This window comes from Chroicocephalus ridibundus, chromosome 7 (genome assembly GCF_963924245.1).
Source record: "Chroicocephalus ridibundus chromosome 7, bChrRid1.1, whole genome shotgun sequence".
Classification (NCBI taxonomy): Eukaryota; Metazoa; Chordata; class Aves; order Charadriiformes; family Laridae; genus Chroicocephalus; species Chroicocephalus ridibundus.
Genome location: NC_086290.1, coordinates 58,973,022 through 58,995,836, shown reverse-complemented (window position 1 = coordinate 58,995,836; position 22,815 = coordinate 58,973,022). Strand labels below are relative to the sequence as shown.

The following is a 22,815-nucleotide window of genomic DNA, read 5'->3' as shown; positions in this document are numbered from 1 at the left end:
GGTGGGGCACCCTGGACGAGCAGGTTGTGGCCGTGCCAAGCAGGAGGATGCACGCTGAAGCGGACGTGGAGCGTTCCTGTGCCCAAGCTCTGTGGGCAGGAGAGAGCAGGGGGTGATGCTTGTGTCCCCACAAGGACACCATGCCGGCTGTCCCCATGCCTCCCTCCATACACCCTGGGCGAGAGGGGAGCCCGGCACCCAAAGGTGTCCCCGGAACAGGCCAAAACCACAGGGTGCTCCACCTTCACCCCACAGGTGAGAGGCAGCTCATGGTGAGGGGCTCCATCGTCAAATCATCCCACCCCACAGCTCCTGGGGGACCGTGCTGGCAGGAGCAGCACCAGGCGGCGTGCAGGGACCTTGCACCCGAGAAGGGGCTCGGCCCCGGGACCTCCATCCCTCACTGCAAAATGGGGAAAAAAGGGGGAAAAATGCTAGGGCCTGGCACACGTGCAGCAGCTGCGCCAGGTCTCTGCACCCTGCTGCGCACATCTCACCATGACCCACAGCGAGAAACTGGGGCGGAAACTGAGGCAGGGGCTCGTCCTTCATAAATCACCCCACTCCCATGGTGGGGGCACCCACACCTGATACAGCATCACCCGCCAGCACCCAACACGGTCACCCCCAGCGATCGCCCCTCCATCCACAGGGCAGCGTCGCGCCGCCCGGCTTTAATCCTGCCAATAAAGGGTGGCAAATTAGCCAGCAACGCTCGGGAGCCACTCAAACCAGATCATAAATCATGTGCTCAAAGCCGCAAGCGGATAAAAAAGGCTGGAGAATTTGTAACGAGGCAAGACCAGCAGGAGCCGGGGAATATGAATGAATCTGCCTGCGCCTAACTCGATTTGCGGCTCAGCCGATAACCGCGGCCGCTCGGCCCTGCTGAAAACAAGGGTGAAAAGTCAACAGCAAAAACCCAAACCCACCTTCCTACACCTGTGTCCAGGCAGAAGGAATTTGCACGCAAAGTGGGGCCGTGCTGCCCCTCGCAACTGGGGAAAAGGTGGATTTTGGCCCAAAATAACAAGTCCCCCCCACGCCAGCATGTCTGCAGGCGCCTGAGCAGGCGCAGGGCAGGGGGCTGACAAACGTCGCTGCAAACCTCGCTGTTACGTGGGCACGCAACAAGCCAACGGCAGTGCAGACGACTCTGTGTTAAACAATAACGACTGAACTTCAGAAACTGCTCTCGTCAGGACCTCTGGGCCCGCTCTTAACAGCACCGACTGCCCAAATGAAGCTGACGGCGGAGTCTTCCCCTCCAGAACAAAATCTTGGGATAAAAAACCCAAAAATCACGCATCAGCTTGGAGACTAAAGCAGGAAACTGAACACAGGGTCCTGCAGCGTGGGTGCTACCGCCCTCCGGCACAGCCCCCACGGACGTCCCCACGCTGGGAACGGGGGTCTGCCAGGCACCTCCAGCTTTACCATCACCAAGGGTTGCAGCAACGCTGGGAAACGGTCCGCTTTGCTCCAGTCCTGCTGTTTGTGGACGGGCGGATGGATGGACGGATGAGGGAGCACTTCATGTGCAAGCTCCTGAGCAGCTCCCTGTGCACGGACAGCCCTGTGGGTGCAGGGAACTCAAGATTCCTTCTTTTAATCGCCGCTGTGTTAATAAGACGTGCCTTGTTGCAGCTGGCAAGGAGCAGCCAGGCAATGGCGGCCGCTGAGCTCTCCCTGAGCCGCTCTCCCAGCCTGCAGGACATGGGGCAGCCCCAACGCTGGGCTGGGACCAGCCATCGCCTGGGGGCCGCTGTCGGGAACGGAGTCTGTCCAAAGAGCATCACTCCCTTCTTAATCCCCCCGCAAGCACTCACTTGGAAAGCAGCCTTATTCTGATGCCTGTACATATTTTTGAGTGCCCTAATTATTATTAAATATGACTACTATGACTTGGATGCTCTTGTTGCCTTCTGGCAGCGTTTTGGAGAGCCGGTCCCTGCCTCGGTGGGCTGGTCGCGGCCCCTCGGAGAGCTCAAGCTGCCCCAACCTGCTGGGCCACGGGCTCCCACAGGAAGAGATGCTCCTCCCTTGGCTGCAGAGAGCAAAGCCATGAGCTGGATCCGGCCCCAGAGGGGGAACCAAAGGGAAAACCCGGGATAACATCAGTGGGAAGTGGGGCAGGGTCTCTGCACCCTCTCCCTACCCACTCCCTGCTCTGCAAGAGACCGGCACAAAAATAATCCCTTTCACCTGGCTGATCATTTAAGAAGGAAAAGGGAGAATCACTCAATGAGAAAAAAAAAATCATAATAAAAATATGACCCAAGTAATACAACAGGAATTTAAGGGATGGGGGGACAATATTCCTGTAAAGCTTTTAATCATTTATGGCCACGAAGAGCAGTGACAGCGGACTTAGAAAAGGGGGAATAAAAGGGAGCAAAAAAACTTCACAGCAAGCGCTAGGCTTATTCAAATCAAATTAAGACATACGGCTTGAAGTTGTTTGTCTAATCAAAGGGAAAGTAATCTTTAGGAAAACTGGGGTAAACCATTCTTATAGCAGTTAGGGCCGGCGGCAGGGAGCGAGGTGGGCAGGATGGGTGCAGAGCACCCTACCCCCCCTTCCCAGGGCTCCACACACCAAATCCCACCCCAGGGCACGCACCGAGGGGTCCATTTCCCCCTCCTGGAGCACAGCGGGGAGAGGGGCTCAGGTCCAGCCCCAGCCCCATCCCACTTCTGTGCCCCGAGTCCCGTTGCCAGGGCACAGGGTGACTCAGGGACTGTCGTGCCGCTGTCACAGCAAATGTTTGCAGATGGCTTTATTATTTTTTTTAATATGAAAAAAATAAATAAATTACTTTATTATTTAATTTTATTATTATTTAATTATTTCTCCCTCCTGAATGAGTCTTGCAGGGATGGGACGAGCAGCACGGGGACGGGGGTGCGGTGCCACAGCCAGAGCGGGATGTGGGCAGGCAGCCCGCACGGGCCATCGCCTGCTCCGCTCTTACGACACCTCCTTCCTCGCCTCCCTTTCTAATCCTGGGAAAGATTATAAATTTAGCCCCAGGGGAGTTTCGCTTGTGAATCACCTGGGCTGCAGCAAAGGAAAAACCCGGCGCACGGGGAGGCTCCCGAACCCCTGCAGAAACGGCAGCGGTGCCCCCAAACTCTGCACCCGCAGCAGAAGCATCCCATCTCCATCCCCCCCGGCCGTGCTGCAGGGCAGCATCTCCCCCCAAAATAAACATCCTCCACTCTTGCGTGCTGCGTCACCATTTCCAAAGTGTTCGGAGCAAACAAAACAGTTAAAAAAAAAACAAAAAACCCAACAAGCCAACAACAACCCCCCAAAGGAAATTTCCAAGCAGAAAAACTGTGTTATTATATCCCTTAAATTATGAACGGGTTCAATTAGGAGAAACGGAGGGGAGTTCATGGGAGCCGGCAGTTCGCACAGCGCTGCGCCAGCATCGCCTGCCGGGCTGGGGCTCGGTTCATGGCAAAGATGGGTGCTGCGAGCTCCTGGGACTGACTTTTGTCCCCCTTCCTCTTGCTCATCTTTTCAAGACTCACAGCAATTTCCAGCCCCGTGCCACAACCAGAAGCAACAGCATCTTATTTATTAAGCCGAGCTGGTGCTTCCATACTGCCATGGCGGAGCCTGGAGAAGGATCTCCACTGCCATCCTCCCCGCTGCTGTCACCTTGCTGTGTACAATAAGCCTTCTTTAGCATAAACCCCAAAATCCAGTTTTCCAAAGGGAACCACGCGCTTTCCCAGGACTCACAAAACCGGGCTGAACTTCTTGCCGGCTCCCCCTGGGCCCTCTGCTCCTTTGGGCCATCAGGAAAGAGGCAATAACCCCTTTTTTGGGAATTACGCAAGGCCAAACCCAGTGCAGAGCAGGAGATGCTGTGAGATGGGAACAGCCAAACGCCCAGGAAGGACCGAGGACATCTCACATCAGCTCCTTCTTATACTGCTTTCTACCAATACTGGTTTTAAACTGAATTCAGTAATGGATTTCTTTTTTTTTTTCCTGCAGCTCTACTGTATCTTACAAATGTAACCCTGGGGATTTTCACCGCACGAAGCACCTCCCGTAACAAGAACGCCAGACCACTCAAAACCATCGCAGGGCAAAGCATCCGACAGCCAGTGCCCCGACCCAAACCCACCAGCGCTGGGTGGGTGCAACATCTTCCAGCTCAGCCCTTAAGCCACCAACTGCACCCACGAGTGACAAGAGGAGGATAAGCTGGAGGACACCGGCTCAGCCGTAGCACCAAGGAAACGCCATCGGCATGGAGTGAGTCGGTCGGCGTCTGATGACAGCAAGGGAGAAGGGAAAAGCAGGGGAGCGGCACAGAGAGTCACCAGTGCCCCCCCCCTTGCCCTACAGACATCGCAGCATCACCACGGAAATCCCCCCGCGCGCCCGCCTGGGATGTTTATAAAGCCTCCAGCCGCGTGGGCTGGCTCCCAGTCCAGGGAGCCAAACAACAACCGAAATTAATGAGAGCTTTGACCGTTCAGCAAGTTGAGGAGGGAAAAAAAAGAGGGAGGGGAAAAAAAAAAAAAGACTAGCACGCCAGTCCTGCCTGCAGCTCCACACAAGAGTGGCTGGAAATCATCCGCTTATTCATTTTTCCAGGAAAATTCTGCCTGTTGCTTCAGCGGTGCTGGTGAGACCGTGGAAAGCCCAAAGAAGCCAGCCCCAATTCCGGCAAAATGTTTAAAAAAAAAATAAATATTCACTCAATAATAAATCAATATCTATTGAATACAGATATTCAAATATATACATTAGAGGTAGGTCTTGACATGGACTTAAAGGCCACGTTCCCTCCCGGGAGAGCAGGGGCAGCCTGGGGTGCACTAGAGCAGGGGAAGGCACTGCTGGGTGGGGGGCATTAGGCTACCAGGCACCAAAAGGACCTTTGAAGGTGGCATTTGGGCTTCATGGCCACCCAAAACACTCAATGAGCCGTGGGACATCGGGTGCCACATTCAGCCATCTGCGACACCGCACATGGATGCAACGATGACCTACACATAACGACGAGGCAACAGTGATTTTATTTGTAATTGCCTTTTTACTCTGGGAGAGCATATTTAAAGAGGATTTTTAAAAATTACACTGGTCCTGGAGGACATTTAAGCAATTAGCCCTGGCTATCATGAAACACGCTTTAAAATCCATCAGGACCTGTCCTGATAGGAGCCAGAGGGACAAATAATGTCTTTTGCTAGCACCGGGACAGCATCCCCCCTCCAAGTGAGGGGACCATCGCCCACGTCCCCACTAGGGGTATCGCTTTGGGGCAGGCAGGACCCGTGCTAAGGGTTATCTCACCGACTTGGGAGGTATTTCTCTGTCCCCCTACATCTCAGGGACTTTTGAGGTCCCTTTTTGGGCAGGCGCCTGTTAGGGGCGAGGTGCCCGGCGAGCTGGAGCCGCTTCAGCAAAAATCCCTGGAAACCACATCAACCGCAGCGGGGCAAAAGCCAGGGGTAGGGACAAGGCTTGAATTGCAACTTGTGGTTTTTTTCTAATCACTTAAGCAAACACCAGTATCAGCGGAGCCGGCGGATGCGACCGAAGCCGTGTCGGGTGCGGGAGCACCGTGGCACAGCCCCGCGCTTACCAAATAACCGGTTTTTGCTGCAGCGGTGGAGATTTCTGCTCCGTCCGGGCGACTCACTCGTGGCATGATGGCTTTAACCTGCCCGTGCCACCTGGCTAAACCCTAATCCCTTAACCCGAATTTGGCACCAGCCCCCAGCCCCCGCGGCTGCATCCTCTCCATCCCGAGCTGGCGCAGGGCGAAGCCACGCAACTCGTGCCGGGGTGGTTTATTGCTTCACTAACGAAGTGGGCGGGTGGTGAGCTGTGGGGTCAGCACCGCTGCTGGTGCTACAGTGGGTAACTGCGGTCCTGGGCACTCACAAAATGCCCAGAAATACCCTCAAACATCTAAACGCCCCCCAAAAGCCCACAAACTCCTAATCTCTGCCCCATGTGCAGGTGCCCCTGCGGCACAGCCCTCCCCGGGCAGGTGGGGGGGCTCTGGGTTTTGGGGACGCCAGGTGCCACCCTGACGATGCACCCGCTGCCAACCAGCGCCCGCATCTCCACCCCCCAAAGGCAGGTGCCGGTGCACCCCCAGCCCCACAACCTGGTCCAACTGCTGCCCCACAACCGCTGCCACGTTTCTCCCCATATCCACAAATTCCCTTTTTTTTTTGCTACTTTTCAAGCCAGTATCTTTTTGCAAAAGTCTGAAAGCAGCAGAGCTGGGGGGCAAACAGCCCCCGGCACAGTCTGGGGCACCCAACCGCTTGTGCCCACGTCCTCACCGTACCGGCAGCCCTCACCCCACTGGGTCTGCCAGCTCCCCCCAAAATTTTTCCCCCCTGGTCCTTCCAGCTGGTTAGTCCCGGGCAGAAGAAGCCCCCACCACCAGACACCTCCTCCCCGGTTTTATTTTACCAACAAACCCCCGGCACCTGCTGGAAAAGCTCCTCACGTACACACCGGCACCACAACATCCACTGGCATCGCCACCTCAGCTCTGCTTTCCCGGATAATCCGGCGCCTGCCGCGGTTTAGTCCCACTTATAAAAGAAGCAAAGAGCAAACCGGGGGCTCCCACGGGGGGACGTACCTGCAGCAGGAATTTAGCTCCCCCCCCCCAACCAGGGCGTTGCATTCTGCTGCCGCCTTGATTTTCTTAAGCCTGGCCTAGGCGCGCACACAAATATAATACAGTAAAATTATAGTAGGCTTCTGTCTAGTGCAAAGAGACGGATGAGGATCAAGTGCCCTTCAGAAGCTGCGTCTCATCTCCCCCAGGATAAACACTTTCATGTCACGGCGGCTGCTGGGGGGGATGGCTCTGCCTGCGGAGCCCGAGCAGCGCAGCTTTCAGCTCTAGACAAGTTTCCACGCCGCAATCTCACGGCAGGCAGGCGCAGAAGCTCTCGCTTCGAGCAACTGCCTCTTCATTTATTAAATAAAAGAGAGAAGAAAAGAAAGGGAGAAGGGGGGGAAAAGTAAGTGTTATTCGGAGCGTTCCCACCATTGCAGGGAAGGGATGCTGTGAGCACTAGGCATGGAAAGCGGCCGCGGCTGAGCCAGATCCTGCACCGGTGGCCCCGTGTGGGTGGTTGGGGGCGGTCAAGCTGGAGACGAGCGTCATGGTGCCTGATGGGTGACCAATGGCACCCAGCCATGGGGACCTGGGTGCCTGCATGGCTCCCAGGGTCGAGCCGCCCTCCCCGGGGGGAGGCCCAGCACCCCTTCCCGCACAGCCCGCACACCACCCGGTGCTCTGCAGTTCCTAGAAGGAGAGAGGCGGGCAGCGGGTACACGGATCCAGCGTCCCACGCGCCAGGGCTCGGGTTGCACTTCCCAGAAGCGGGCGACCAGGAGAAGCCAAAATTAGCAAGTGACTAATTCTGCCCCTCGGTACATCCCCTGCCCCAGCGACTGCGACAGGGAACCGCGCAGCTCCTCCATCGCAAGGAGATGCCGGCAATCCCTTGCCTAGAGAAAAAAAAACGAGCTGAAACGAGCTCAGAAGCCCCAGGACAGGCTGCAGGGAAGGTCCTGGGGTTGCACCGACCTCGGTGCCCAGCCCCGCGTCCCCTCGCACCCCTCCGTCGATACCCGGGTCCAACTCCGCACACCCCAGTGGGCGCCGGGGCGGGGGGAAGGAAGGGAGATACTGTTTCCAGTCCCTGGTTCGGCGGCGCGTAAACTAATGCTGGGGTTATTTAAAGCCCGAGTTTTAGCAGCGTTCAGCTACTGGTTGCGTGATCAGGATAAAAAATCGCAATCCTAATTCCTGGCCCCCCGGTGCCTATGGCAACTGGTATCCGTCTCCTTGGAAACTAATCTCGTGGTATTTGAACAATGTACCAAGGGCCTTTAATCTCCCAAACACTGTAAATCTTTATTCTAGCCTGCTCTCCTCCTACCCCAAGAGCCAACATAAAAAGCCTGTTGTTTTCCGTGCAGTCATCAAGAGCCTAACTTGAATTTTATATTGCATAGACACATGCTTTTTTGCCCTTTTTTTTTTCCCTTCCCCTTTTTTTTTTTTCTCTCTAAATTAAAGAAAAATCCCACGTGTATGATGCCCGCAGGTGCTATGGTGCCAGCCCCACATCCTGGTACGAGATTTGCTTTCTCCAAACGGTGCCCGATGCCCCGTCCCAGCTCTCACCCTGGTTTGTGTGACCACCTTGCGTCCGTCTAACTGGGCACTGCTCCAGATAATGATAATAATTATTATTTTTATTATTCTAAATTATCTCGCCAAAAAATCCCCAAACCGCAAATATACGAAGACACAGCGCCTGGGCTGGGGGCAACGAGTTTGCAAGGGCTCAGCGGAGGATGCTCCACCCCGGTCCTCCCCATGGGAGCAGATGCTGGTGGGCACCTCGTCCTCCTCCTCAACACTCAACCCCGATGCTTCTTCCCTTTGCAAAGCCGCTGTTGATGGCAGTAACCCCCATCTCCCGAGCAGGGCTGGGGTGGCCCCGTCCCCCCCACGCTGACCCCAGCCACCACTGCTCATCACCCACTTTCTGCTCTGCCCAGGTAATTACCTCTGCGTAAGGAGGTCTCTGATAGAGAGCCGCTACCTAATCTCATTATGTTTTAATTTTATCTCTAATATTTCTCTCTGGTTGCCAGTGTGTCAGTATTGAGTATTCCCTGTGTTACAGGACAGGCTATTTGCTAATCCCAGGCCTGACTCTATGCCACATAAATAAGCTCAATAAAAGAATAAAATGGCTTTCTAAGGGGATGAAAGGAGGCTGGGAGACGGCAGCATCCCGTGCCCTGAGCTCCCTGCTCCTGCCTGCTCCCTTCTCCCTTGTTTTACTTTAGGGGATGATTCGGAAAGGTGATGGCATGTCCTACGTGGCCCCAGCGCTTGCCCTCTGCTCCGTCCCGGCAGCGGGGAGCACGTGTGCCGAGTGCCGGTGCCGGCTGCGCCGCCTCGACGCCTGCCCAGAGTGGGGCATCCCGGGGGGCTGGTGACTCACACCAGCGATGGAGGACTCTTCGGTGAAGCCTCCCTGTGCCCGCCCCGGTGTGACCCTCCAAGGGAGCTGGGCAGTGCCGCCGGGGAGGAGGGACGCTGCCGGCAGCTGCCCGCCCCGGCCGGCCGGGATCCCCATTCCCTCCTCAGGCAGCCTCTGGCCGCAGCACCAGCCCCAAACCTGCTGTTTCTCATCCAAACCCTGCCATTTACTGCGGCGCTATCAGGGCTCGGCATCACCGCCAGCTGCCAGACACAAACAGCCGCGGGTGCTGCGTGGCCCCCACCCACCCTGGGCAGACATCACCCTCCCTCAGTGCCGAGCTGACACGCCAGGAGCTGCCGGGTCCGGCTCTGGCTTCCCCGGGCCCCGGCATCACGACCAGCGCCACAACACCACGTCCTGCCATGCTGCTCCTGCATCCCGCAGCTCCACAGCTGGGGGTCCTGGGGCTCCCCAGCCCACGGTCGGGCTCCCCGGTGGCTGGTAGAGACGTGCACCTCCAGCCGAGGTGTCCCCACCGGCGTGACCATCCCCACAGCCCTTGCAGGGGAGATTCACTGGTGTCTGATATAGCTTGGGCACACATCACGAGTTTTCCCCCCGCCATATTCACGGGGGGCTGGGGTTTTTTTTAAGCCTAAGCAGCACGAGTGGTGCCGCAGCCCTGCCGCGCTGGGTGGCCACCAGCCAGCAGGCGAGGGACCGGCAGGCAGACAGACGGGGACAAACCCACACCCCGAGACGGTGGTTACACACTGTTCAAATGGCTGATTCCCCAGCGACGCCTCTGTTCCTCGGGGAGCTGCCCATGTCCATCGCGTGCCTTCACCCGGGAAGGGCAATGCAGCACCCTGGGGGGGTGCGCGGTGGTGCCAGGGTTCCGCCTGGCCCCCGGTGGGCTTGGGGTGCATTGGGGTGGGGTGAGCGGCAGGCGTGGAGGCGGCAGGAGCAGCTCTGATAGCCAACGATTTGAGTGTGACTCAAAGGCCGGTGCCAGGTCTGGCCACGGGGAGCCCTGCGAGGGTTGCCCCGGGCTGGGCAGGATCCGGCCCTGAAATACAGCTGGGGCCTCTCCCGCATGCTTCTGCTCGGAGTCACTCCGGGACAAGGTGACCCGGACGCTGCCACCTCCTCCCTCCCGGGACGCGACGGTGCTTGGGCTCCAACGCAGTAGCCTGGGTCAGCAGTTCCCTTCCCCTGATGCCTTGACCCTCCCAAAGCACACGAGCCCCTTCTTTCCCAGGGGAAAACTGGCCCTGGACCAGTCCCCGTAACCTCGGGGGGACGCCGGGTCCCTCCCCAGCGTGTCGGTTCAACTCTCCCATCCTGCAGCCGACCACCCCTGCCCTCTCGTCTTGCTCGCCCCGTTTCAGTGTGGTTTAGCAAAGGGCAATCGCTCGTTAGAGGTGTCCCCCAAGGACGCCGAGCCCCAGCCCCAAGCCCCCCCCGGCGCTGGCACCACCGTGACCACGACACGGCACACGGGCACGGGGCCGGCGGAGCCCGAGGTCTCGCAGAAACACATGTTCCCCCCTGCTAAATTCCAGCTTAATTCTCATTTCCATTGTGTTATGAAACACATTATCTGTTGAAACTAAGTCAACAGTTGTTTGCATTTACGTGTAAACACAGCGAATATTAGGAACGGGGCCAGCATTATATTTGCATACGAAATGCTGCCTGCACTGCCCTCTCTCCCTGGCTCTTCTCCATCCCTGCAGACAGAGACACCAGGATGTTGGGGAGATGGCGAAACCCAAGACCACAGCAGCCCAAGAAGCAAAAAACCCCTTGTTTTTCCCCTCTCTATTTTTATTTTTGTGCAGCAGGAGAAAAACCCATCCCTTTAAACCCACATAACGCGCCAACATGCGCACCCCTTCATCTCAGGCCCAAACCGAAACCGCTTCAAATTCCTGATGATACGCATATCTTATCGGGCCTGCTTTGCATAGCGCATAAATATTTATTTGCTTTTAATCCTGCAAAGCAAACCTGCCTCATGGCACGTTTCCCTTAATCGGCAGCTCCGGCGCCCGACAAAGTGCCAAACGAAGCGGCGTCCCAAATTTGGAGCCTGCTTTAGGTGTGAGGGTGGGGAAATGAGCACCCAACGCCTCTTGGGCTGCCCGGGGCGGGTTCGAGGGGTGCCGAGGCGGCTGGAGGGCACCCCGGTTCCTTGCCACTGGGAAAAGCAAGACCACGGCTCAGCCACCCCATAAACAGCAGAAAATAAATACATGTGCATCACAGTTTGGGTGCGGGAGGTGGCTCGATGCTGATGTACCTCCGGGATGGTGGTGCTTCCAGGAGAGGCGGTTCCTCTCTGGACCACCCCCTCAAAAAAAAAAAAAGAAAAAAAAAAAAAAAAAAAGAGATTTTGGGGGGCTGTGCAAAAGGAGCGCACCTTGTCATGGGGAAGGCAGAGGGCACGCATCTTATTTTTCAGGCTCACAGCTTATTTTTCACGCATGCACTTGTCAGGTTGAAAAATGGGAACCCTCTGATGTCTTCATCCATGAGATGGGAAACAAGGGGCTGCACTGCTGAGGACCATCTCAGGCTCTCCATCACCACAACTCAGGATGCTACCGAGCAGGGACTCGCACGCCAAACCCCGCCGAGACCCCACAGCCTCATACGCCGCAAAATTTGTAGAAACCCACAAAAAATTAAGAATTTTCAATACCAAATCACCCCAACACCAAGAGCCCCTTAATTACCTCTTGCTTCAGCCAGAAGGATGGGAAGCAGCGAGCTCGCCCGCATCCGTTGCCGCTCCGCCGCGATCAAAGCATTCAGATTGGGACCCACGGAGCCCAAGACTGTGAATTGATTTCTTAATCAATTCTCCTTAATTGGGTGGCAAACAATTAGAAAACGGGCGCACATGGCCAGGCAGCACGGGTGGCGAGCCGGGGAGGCCGGTGAGCTCTGGGCACGGCTGTTCGTGCCGCACACAGCCATGGAGCGGGTAAACACGGAGCTACTTTATAATGGGCAAGTAAATATTTAAATAGGCGGGTTTATTTCGGCTGCTGTGCCGCCGGGCCTCATCCGCTGCGAAATCGCTGACCCGGGCGGAGCCCCAAAACCTGATTAAAAGCAAAATGATGGTTTCCCCCCAACAAAGATGGGAGGAATTGCCTTAACCTCTCCCCAAGGATGGTGATCCGGGACCAGGAGGAGAAACTGCCCCAGCCACCCTACTAGAGGCTCTCCCTGGGCACCGAGTGTGAGCCCGCATCTCTCCGGCATCTTCAAGGAACAGCCCAGAACTGGGACCCCCGGGATAACAACACCTCCAAGGAGAGGTACCGCTCCATCCCCACCAACGCCTCCACCAGCACCCCGGCCCAGCGCCTCGCTGACGGGGACACGAAGCCCCCTGAAGAGGCAGCCCGGCTCCCCCCAGCATCCTTCCAGCTGCTCAAAATACCAAGGGCAATAAAGAGAGACTCGAGCAGAAAGCAAAATCAATAGCGAGAAGGAAGGTTCTGGGCTTAAACGCCTTTCGTAGCATTGCTGGTGAAAAGCGGGTTAGTGGCGGGGGGTGGGGGGAAGGACAGAAAAACCCCGGGTGCACCCACAGCACGTGGGTTTAAGAGGGACGGCCTTTGCTGTGAGGTTTTCCATAGGCATCACCGCCGGTTTCTAGGCGGGGAGCACGCGGGAGGGTGCAGACCCAGCCCGGCACCCCCTGTGCCTGACCTGACCACAAGCGAAGAGTTATGGGGAGGAGGAAGAGGAGGAAGAGCAGGGAGACCCTGGCACCGCACCCACCCGGGCGACGCCGGCGTGCAGCCCCTCTGCTGCCATTTTGCTTTTGGGGGGTGCGGAGCTGCGGGGAGGGGGCACACGGGGACAGGCAGTGCTGGGAGGACAGCCACCCTCCCACCACTCTCCTCGCCCCCGGCCCCGACGGGAGCCACCTCCCTTCCTGCTCTTCTGGTCCCGCACCTCCGAAGGGCCAGCTCCGGCTGCCGACGGGCATCGGCTTCCCTGCCCCAATGGGGACAGCAATGGGGGGAGCCAGAGACGTGCCACGGCAAAGCCCACCTGCTGGTCTGGATGCGGATGAGACCCCCACGCCATGGGAAAGCCAGCATCCCGGAGCATCCTCAGCAGCCGCTACCCACAGCGGAGACAGCCTCTGCGTTATTTTTAATTATCGGGTTTAAAATAATAAAGAATGCCTACGTGCTCCGGCACATCGATGGCAACCCACCACGATCCCAGCTGTTAAAAATAGCCTTTTCCAGGAGCACGGTTGCCAGCCACCCACAGGCACCCTTGGTCCCACGGGACGGGTGCTCTCCGCTCCATCCACCGGCATCACCCCATCAGGTCCACAGCGCGCCAGAAGGTCAGCAAGCATGGAGTTCTGCATCTTACATACACAACAAAAATAAAATAAATCAACCAGGAGCCAGAAAAATATCCCAACTCTTCTGAACGCTGCAGAAACGGTACCTATGCTGCTAGGGGAGCAGGAAATAAAATCAGGAGAAGGACAATTTATGGCGACGAAGCCACAACCTGCTTTCAGGGAGCGTTTAAAGAGGAGGGGATTTGTGCGCTACAAGGTGTGGGGGGGAGGCAAGCATCGCCCTCGCCGGCGGCTAAAGTAGAGGAAACTTTTTCATCGCTGCGGCAGCGCTGGAGCCGGCTTTTATCATGGAGAGCCTCGCGCACAGGCAGCGATAGGGCTGGATTTCGGCAGGTGTAATTCCCACGGAGATAAAGACCTTGTTTTTCAACAAGCAGCGGCATCGTACATAAATTACAACGGCAAACATGGGGAAACAAAGAGGTTTTTCAAGAGAGCGCGTAATCCTTGGAGGGGTGGCTCGGGGAAAGCTGGCGGCCGGCTGCGGGAAGATGATGTGGGAGAGATGCGAGGCTGATCTCGTCCTCTCCCACCCCCCAGAAAGGATTAAATCTTTGGGCAGGTGGGTGGGGAGGGAAATAACCCACCTGAACGACAAGTATTTGAGGGGCCCAGGATGGAGGGGAGATTTTTCATGGCAGGTGCTGGGGGCCGACTCTTTCCCGCAGCAGGATCCAGCAAGGAGCCGTGGGAAGGGCACGGGAAGATGCTGGATCCATCCCGGAGCCAGGTCTTTGCTCCGGGAGCTCGCACGGGGGGGCCTGGGAACACACCACACGGGATCGGTCACCTCACCAGGCTCTCAGGTCACGCTCGCCTCTCCTGTATCTTCCCCCCTCCCCCTTTTTAAATAAAAAAAATAAATACAACCTGACACTAATTCTAACGGGTTTAATAAATGTTTAATGTCCTGTTAAAGGTCGCCCGCTCCCTGCTCCTGCCACAGATCTGTATTAATGGCACAGGGGCTGCTCACTTTGAGCCACTCTGGGGGGCTTCCAGCACCCGGCACCCTCCTCTCCCCGGCCAGGCGCCCCCACCGGAGGGACAAGGGGCCACACGTGCCACAAACCCGCAGCCAACCCCATCTAACCCCCCTGCTTTCCACACGAGCCCCCGGCCCAGCTTCCTCAGGGGGCACCGGGGGGGGGTGTTTGCATTTTTTTTGGGGGGGTAAAAACTACCGAGCTCTAGCTCAGGGTAAAATGCTGTAATTTCACTTCAGGGGGTTCTAGGCATTTTTTCCCCAGAAAGACGAGATGAAATTACAGCCTGGTGATGCCCCTAAAGGGTGCAGAGCAATTTATTTTCAGTGATCCTCCTCTAATGAAGCTAATTTATAACCTTGTCAGAAGGCGCACGCGGACTTGGGGCACCGGCACGGCTCCCTTCCCCCCCGCCTGCCTTTCCCGGGATGAAAACCTCCAACCCAAACCCCAACCAGGATGTTTATTTAAGGCCCAAAACCCCAAAGGCACTTTAAACAAGCAGAGTTCCTCACATATTTCGCCGACCGAGCGTGATCCTTCCTGCTGGCGATTGCAAAAGGGCTTCCAGCGCCTGGGGGGGTGCGCGGGGGGGTCCCTGCTGCCACCGGGACAGGGTTGTCCCACCGCTTGTATGGGAGCAAGGATGATGCTGTGGGACCCATGGACCTGGTGGCATCTTGGGGTGCCCCTGCGGACCAGAGCATCCCCACGCATCAGGGTCTCCACGGCTTGGCAACGTGGTGACCCAGATTTGGGGGGGACCTTCCAATGACCCTACCACCATCCCAACCTCCCCGCCGCACTCCGGTGGGAATCGGTCCTCACCAGCTGCAAGGGTTCAGCAGCTCGTCCCCCAGCTGGTTAAAAGGGGGGCAACCATAAGAAAAAGCCCTTTCCCCATCCGTACCAACCACTCGCGTTCCTCCCAGGACACGCAGCACCCGCGGGGGACACGGCAAGAAGGAGCCGGGGAGAAGCGGCGCAGCAGGCAGCTCCCACCACACAGCAGCGCTTTAGCAGATGGTGGATCGTAACATCGTTATATTTACCTAACGAGATTGCTTTATTGTAGCCCTCCAACAATAAAGCGAGAGTGTCTAAAGGCGGCGGCCAACTCCTGGGCTTTGACAACCCAGGTGCCAAAAATGTGTATATAAATATACATATATTTTAAATCTATGTATAAATCACAATTTCAGAGGTCATGTTAATACACTGATTTTTTTTTTTCCCCACACACTAAAACACATGTGACTCATGCATCAAAAAAGACGTACAATTCAATGCTCTAAATCCTTCTACGTGCCGGCGAGCGGAGCGTGATAGCAATTCGGGCGATGCCATGGGTGCTCAAAATCCTGATCCACCCGGCCCAGGACACGTGCCACGTGTGCCAGAGACTATATCCCCATGTGCAAGGGCTATCATTCACCGTTTGCACCGCAGACGGGGTCCTATCTTGCTAAATACTAACACAATACAAATAATAAAGCCAATTCTCACACATTTAATCATTACCAGAGCTCTGGGTAGAAATGATAATTGGGACCTTACCAATTAGGGAGACATAATCCTGCCTCTCCTACAGGTTTTTCCATCCCTGCAATGAAACAAGCAGAAAACCGACCCGATGGGGAGGAGCGCGACTTGGATGGGAGATGGAGACTCAAACGGGTCCCAAAGCCCGACCGCAGTGGGGACAGCCCCGTCCTACCGGGGCTGGGGGAGATACGCCAAAATACCCCATCCCGGGGGCTCAGCGCTTGTCCAGCTCCGAACGCAAACCATCCTTTGGGGTTCCTTTTGGGAAGGTCTGAGCATCCATCCAGGGAAAACCCTCCCACTCAATGGGGTCCCTGCCCTGCAGCGGGGTACAGAGCGGCAGCCCAAAAGCTCATCTCAAGCTTCACCCTCAGCCTTTTGGCATCCTGGACGCTCTCCCCGACGGCTGGGAGCGAGCGGGAAGGGAAGGGCAGCGCCCGCCTTACCGGCACTGCTCCCGGGCGCCGTCATCGATGCGACATGCCCCGCGTGCTCCCCAGCGCCGAGCCCTTATAAAGTGGCCAGGCTTAATTTCAGGTGCGAGGCTTGTCGCTAATTAGAAGTGGGGCTGGGTTCGCCTCTTTCATCTGCGCGTGCCGGCGTGGGGGGTTCTGCCCACCTCCAGGGAGTCACCTCCACCCCCGGCACAATGGCTGGAGCCGTCCCTACCGCCCAGGGCCAACCCTGCGGTGCCACCAGGCTGGAGCTCCAGCAGCTGATGAGCAACGCGGTGGCCAGTGTCCCAAGGCAAGGTCACCTCACGCAGGCACTAAGGAGCGGGTGGTTTCCCAGGCAGGAGACACGTCCACGCAAACGCAGCCGGAGGCAAAGGCGAGACGAGCTCTGCTGAAACACGGGAGCACAGACCCACTCGTCCCCATGAAAAATGGGTGAAGCATCTTCTTGAACAGCAACTGGATAAAACCAAGGAGGTCGTCTTCACCCACTGCAATGGTTTCATTTCCCCACTGTTATCTACCGAATTGGATGCTTAAAACTTTTTTTTTCCCCCAAGTGCTAGGGCCTGATTTGAAATCTTGCATGTAAATACAACAGATCTTGCTCCCAGGGACTCCTTCTCCACTCACCACGAGTTTTCCCTAAGCCAGACTAACCACCTCGATGTTCCTCTAACCAGCAGTTACCAGAGGGGAAGCTTTGAGGGTTTTCTTGCCTTTTTTTTAGCAAGGGAGAAGGAAGCCAAGGGCTCCCTGATGGCTTCCCCACTGGCACAACCCATGGCTGGGATCCCACGCGTCCAGCCCCTGCCTCAGCCAGGGACGGGGCTTAGCTCCGACCTCTCTACCAGACGCCTCTTCTCACATAAAGGGATTTTTCAGCCCCACTTCGAACTACCCCACAAAGCTACAGGTTATCAGGGCCTGGGCACCACGCGTTTCTCCCCAAAGCGTGCAAATCCCTCTAACCTCTGTCCACCCATCACAGGGGGAGGTTTTTCCTCCAGGATCACCCCAGACAAGCAGGACACACAAACCCTGGCAGCGACCAGCACACATCACCAAAAAGTGCAAGAAATGCTCCAAAAAATAAAAAAGGTTACAAAACATCCTGCCCACCAGTTTTCCTCCCAGCCATCCCCAGAGGGACCTACGCCTCAAAGCACCCTCCGAGCTCCCAGGTTTGACTGCCGTGGGGCTCCGGGAGCGGATCAGCAGCAGGTCCGTTGTTCCCACCACAAGCATTTGCACCCATCCGCTTGCACCCACGGCTTGCGTGGCTCAGGGGGGCAGGACACCCGTAGGGAATGTCACTCGCAGGCAGGGGACATCTGGGTTTGTTCCCTTCAATTGTCTGGGGCAGATGTCCCAGGCGCACGGGGGGGCACTGGATGACACATTTCCAGGACCCCTCCTGGGTCCACACCGACCTCCCCGCTGGCATTTGCTCCTTTGGATGTCGCAGATTTAAAGCAAATGAAGACAGACACCTCATCCCTCACATAAGAGATGGAGATCAGCTCTGAGGGGGGAAGCCCTGGTAAAGGACGGTGACATCCATGCGGGTGTGCAGCAGCAGAATGATGCTCCTCACTGGTCCCCTGCTCATCCCGCTGAGGCTAATTCTCTTCTTAAACCAGCCAGACCAGCGACAAGGCAACGTGAAGCCAGAAAACTCAAACAGAAGCTGTCTGCGTGCAGAAATGTAAATCCCACCTCAGTAGAGCCTGCTCTCGAGGAAGGGATTCGTGTACCGAGTGCTTTTCTTCACGGCATCCTACCTATGGGAAAGCCTTGCTGCCGCCAAAGGCAAGTCCCTCCAAAATCATCACCGAAGTGTTTTAAGATGGTATCTGGCAGCAGCTCCCAAACCAGGACGAGACACGGGGGTGTTCCCACAACAGCGATGTCCCAGCTGCTTTGGAGGACTCCTCCAGCAGCAGCCCCCCAGCCCAGCCCATCGCCCACCACCACAGGGACACCACGCAGCAGGGACGAGCTCCCACCCTGACTCACTTGACCTTTTTTTCTTGGGCTCGAAGCAAATTCAACCAACAGGGCTGCACTAAGAAATGAAGCATGAAACCGGTGAGCAAAATACCCCCAAATGCCCCATCCATAAAGCCCACCTGGGCCCCGGCCACTGCGCAGCCCTGAGCCTCCCACAGCTTCGGGCCAGACCAAGGGCTCCTGACCTCTTTTTAAAGACAATGCTTCAAGAGATTTAAATAAAACATGTCCTGTGAAGGGACAGGTGGCAACAGGGCAGAGCACGGTCCCAGGAAACCTTCTTCCATTCTGCAAAGACCCGCTGCCCCCCCAGCAAACCTCCGTCTGGGGCTGCTCGGTGCCCCCAGCCCCATGCTTGGGCCAGCACCCAGATGGACACCAGGAGGCCCTTCCCTACAGCTTCCAGCTGGGCTCTTCCCAAGAAATGAATCAATAAATACTTTTTTAGCTCCTGGATGGACGTGTCCATCCTTGGAAAGAGCTCCCAGTAGGTCCTTTCCTCTGCTCCTCCCTGTCCTCGAGGAGAAGGCTTCTAGTGGTGGCAAATCCAGCCCACATGCCTTCAGCATCTGCCCCTGCTCCCCTGAACCCCCAGAGGAGGTTTGGCCTTGCCGACGAGGTGCAACACATGCAGACGCAGCCAGAGGGCCAGGAGCAGCGAGCGGGTATCAACACAGCCCCTCGCCCACCCATCCCCTTCCCCAAAACATCACCCACCACCTACACCCAAGTCCAGCCATCCCAGGAGCAGCAGTCCCCATCCACACCTCCTCTTCCACGGTGAGCCACCACCACGTCCACCTGCCACAGGCATCTGCAAACGGACACCGGTGGCACAAGGAATAACCTCGGCAGACAGGGCTGGGCACTGCTGCCCAAGCTGGAGACAGCCGGCACCGAGCCCTGCGCCCACCCCAGCGGTCAGCCCTGCAGCGGGCAACCGGCCGGGGACGAGCCTGGCCAGAGTCCCTCCGCATTCCTCCAGCCTGGCCGCCGGGGTGCAGCCAATGACATTCCCAAAGGAAGTACAGGGCATTGATAATTGCCGAAAAAAATCTGAGCTATTTCCTGCGGGAGCAGATGGGAATCCCCCATTAGCTCCAACAGCGAGAGGTCGCTTGTTTTGGTCTGGGATTTTTGGGTTTTGGGGGTTTTTTCCCTCCTTCCTTGAAGCAGAGCATCGCTCGAGTCATACATGATGCACATCATGTGGGACAACCAGACCTGTCTCCTCCGTGCTGGCCTGAAAGGCCACCCTCCTTGTCACCTCCTGCCCCAGGCAAGGTCCCATCGGATGCCTGCTGGCACCAAGCTGGGCTCCCAGCACAGCGCTGGGCTGCCAGTGAGGGCACCGCGGCTCTACCCCAGGCTGGTAGGGCAGGTTGCTAAATACGTCCCTGAGCAGGTTCTCCTCTCCCTGCTTCTCATTAGCAAAACTAAACGAGCTGCGACCCGCAGCAGCACCAGCAGCTCCTCCACCGAGACGTGAAAGCCCTCCTGGGAGGGACAGCAGAGGGAGGCGGTGGTCGCCAACGGCACATGTCCCCTCTGTCACCCCCCGGTTCCTGCAAGCACCCCATGGTGTGGTTTGCATGGACCACTGACCCCAGCGGTGACGCATCCTGGGCAGGTTTCACCCCAAAAACACAGCCTTGACAGGCAACGCCAGCTCAGACAGCAGTGGTGCATGGGAAAACCAGCGGCACAGCCCCGAAGCGGGGCACCCCGTCCCCCGGGGGTCACCGGGACCCCAGCTCAGGGGATGAAGGGACAGGAGCAGGGGACCCGCGGGCAGACACGGCTTAAAGGCGACCCTGACACCCGATCGGCTGCTTGGTATCGCTCCAACGGCAACACTCGCTGCTGTGCCGGGGCTTGCTGCTCCGGTGGCGAGGACTTTGGGATGCGGCAGAGGCACCCAGCCGTGGCCTTTAGCATCCCGGCCCCTCGGCCACCACCAGCAGCGGCTCTGATGCCGGTGGCCACCTCACCGCTTTCCTGTTTCAGAGTGAGCGCTGTGGCCATTTCCACAGGAGTAGGAAATTCCACGGGCTCTGACAGCCAACATAGCAGGTCTGGCCGCACCGGCGGGGACCAGAGATGCAGGACCCTGTGGAATTAAAGGTGCTCGCCACTGCAGGATTATTTCCCAGTTGCAGCACCTCCAGCAGCTCCGCCAGCGGGAGCGGCGTGGGGAACAGACACCCCAAAGCTGGGCGTCCCGTCATGCGAGGCCCCACACAACAGCCCCAGGTGGTCCCTCTGTCCGGAGCTTGCACGCCGATGGGCGATGGATGAGGCAGGATGCCGAGCGACCGACCACGAAGCGCCGCGGTAGCCGGCCCGGTGGCTCTGCAGCGATGCTCAGCAGCACTGCCGCCTCCCTGAGCGCTCTCGCCCAGGCGTGCCCGGCGCCCGCCGCGGACACCGGGATTACCTGTGCAGCGCCGCCGGGGCCGAGGCTCGCTCCGGAGCAAGATGCATTAATAGGATGGCTCCAATTTACAGCTTATCCCAGATAAACCCACCACCAGCCCCGCGTACTGGAAGGACAAGGGCACTGGCTCCCCGGGGATCAACTCTCTCCCCACCACGGTTGTCCCCATGCACGGAGAAACCTCCGCTCGCCCCCGCCAGCCCCGGGGAGCCGCAGAGGACGTCTGTCCCTCCACCCCGCATGCCGTGGTGCCGAGGCCGGGTTACCAGCCCAGCCGAAGCCCCGAGCGCTTCGTCAGCTCAACCCAGCATTTCTATTTCCAGCCGCGCTGCCGCCTTTCCCCGCGCCGGCGGAGCGGGAGGCGAGCCCTGGCAGAGCCCGGCTGGCAGCTCCCCTCCCTGCCCGGCACCGCCAGCCGCGGCCGGGGCAGGTGGCGGCCCTGGAGCTGCCATAGGGACATGGGACACTGCTGCGGTGGCAGGCACCGAAGGCCAGCCCGACATCCCCTGCCTGACTGCCCCAGCACCCCCCTGCGCTGTCAGACCCCCCCCAGCCCTGCTGCTCCCCACATCCCCCTGCCCTACCACCCCAAGCACCCCTGCAGCAGTGTCACCCCCAAACCCTAATGCCCCCCCCCCAGCCTTATTGCCTCCTGACATCCCCCCCAGCCCGGATGGGCCCCACCAACCCCAAACCCCATCATCATCCCCGGCATTTCCCCCCCCGCCGGCCCCAATGAGCTCAACAACCCCCAGCCCTAATATCCCCAGCACCTCCTCCAAGCCCTATGGCCCCCCAATATCCCCCCCAGCCCTAACAACCCCCAGCATCCCTGCCAGCCCTACTGCCCTGCAGTATCCCCCAGCCCTAACGCACCCCCAACAGCTCTCAGCCCTATGGCTCCCCAGCATCCCCCAGCTCTATTGCCCCCCCGCCTCCCCCAGCACTGCCCTCCCCCAGTATCACTATCGCCCCCCTGCACTCTCCCAGTCCTGGTAAGCCTAGCATTCCCCCCGAGCCCTACTGCCCCCCACCCCTAACACCCCCCAGCAGCCCCCCAGCCCTGCTGCCCCCCTGCACTTCCCCAGCCCTATCATCCTCCAGCATCCTCCTGCAGCCCTGACGCCCCCCTGCGCTCCCCCAGCCCTAAAAAGCCAAGCTCCCCCCAAGCTCCATCACCCCCCCAGCGTCTCCCAAGTCCTAATGCCTCCTGCATCCCCCAGCCCCATCACCCCCCCAGCCCTCATAAGCCAAGCATCCCCCCCCAACCCCATCACTCCCAGCATCTCTCAAGCCCTAACGCCCCCCCTACACTCCCCCAGCCCTAATGAGCCCAACATCCCACCCAACCCTATCACCCCCCAGCCCTGTTACCCCCCCGCATCCCCCCCCGCCCCAACACCCCCTGCACCCCCCAGCCCCCTCGCACCCAGCATCCCCCCCGACCCCCCCATCCCGCCCGCCGGCGCTCCCCACCGCCGCCACCCCCAGGAGCGGGACGGGGGTGGGGGGGACCGTGAGGGGATGGGGGGGTCAAAACTTTTTCCTTACCGCGGGCGTGTGGGGCGCGGCGCTCCTGCCTCCCCCGGCGAGGCTGCGCGGGAGCGGCGGGGGCGGGCGGGCGGGGGCCGGGATGGAGCCGCCTCCCGCCGCCTCCCGCCGCCTCCCTCCTCCCCGGGCGGAGCCGGTACTGCCCGGTGGGGGCTCGAGGGAAGGAGAAGAGGAAGGGGAAAGGGGGGGGGGGGGGTTAAAAAAAACCCACCCAGGCTGGGAAGGGAGAGCAGCTCTTTGTTCTGTAATCCCAGTAAAAGTGCCAGCCATTCGCCCCGCCGCTAATCCCAACCCCGCTCAACGGCACCATCCATTGGCTGCCATTTACATACGGGATTAACCAGCCCGATAACCGGACGGGGGGGGCTTAAAGGGGGGGGACGAGCGCTGTTGGGCCCTTTCATGCCG

General features: G+C 58.3%; 1 protein-coding gene across 6 annotated transcripts in view; it reads right to left on the bottom strand.

The window, feature by feature from the left end:
* The window catches only part of GTF2IRD1 (GTF2I repeat domain containing 1), a 67,341-nt gene extending 44,834 nt beyond the window's left edge, over positions 1-22,507 (bottom strand). For 5 of the 6 annotated variants that reach the window (XM_063341095.1, XM_063341102.1, XM_063341100.1 and 2 more), the window contains exon 1: positions 22,408-22,507. The gene's annotated coding sequence lies outside the window, so the exon portion shown is untranslated. Of the gene's footprint in view, positions 1-20,856; positions 20,971-22,407 lie in introns of those variants that run through there. The other variant, XM_063341096.1, reaches the window with a different exon arrangement.
* Between the last annotated feature and the right edge of the window lie 308 nt (positions 22,508-22,815).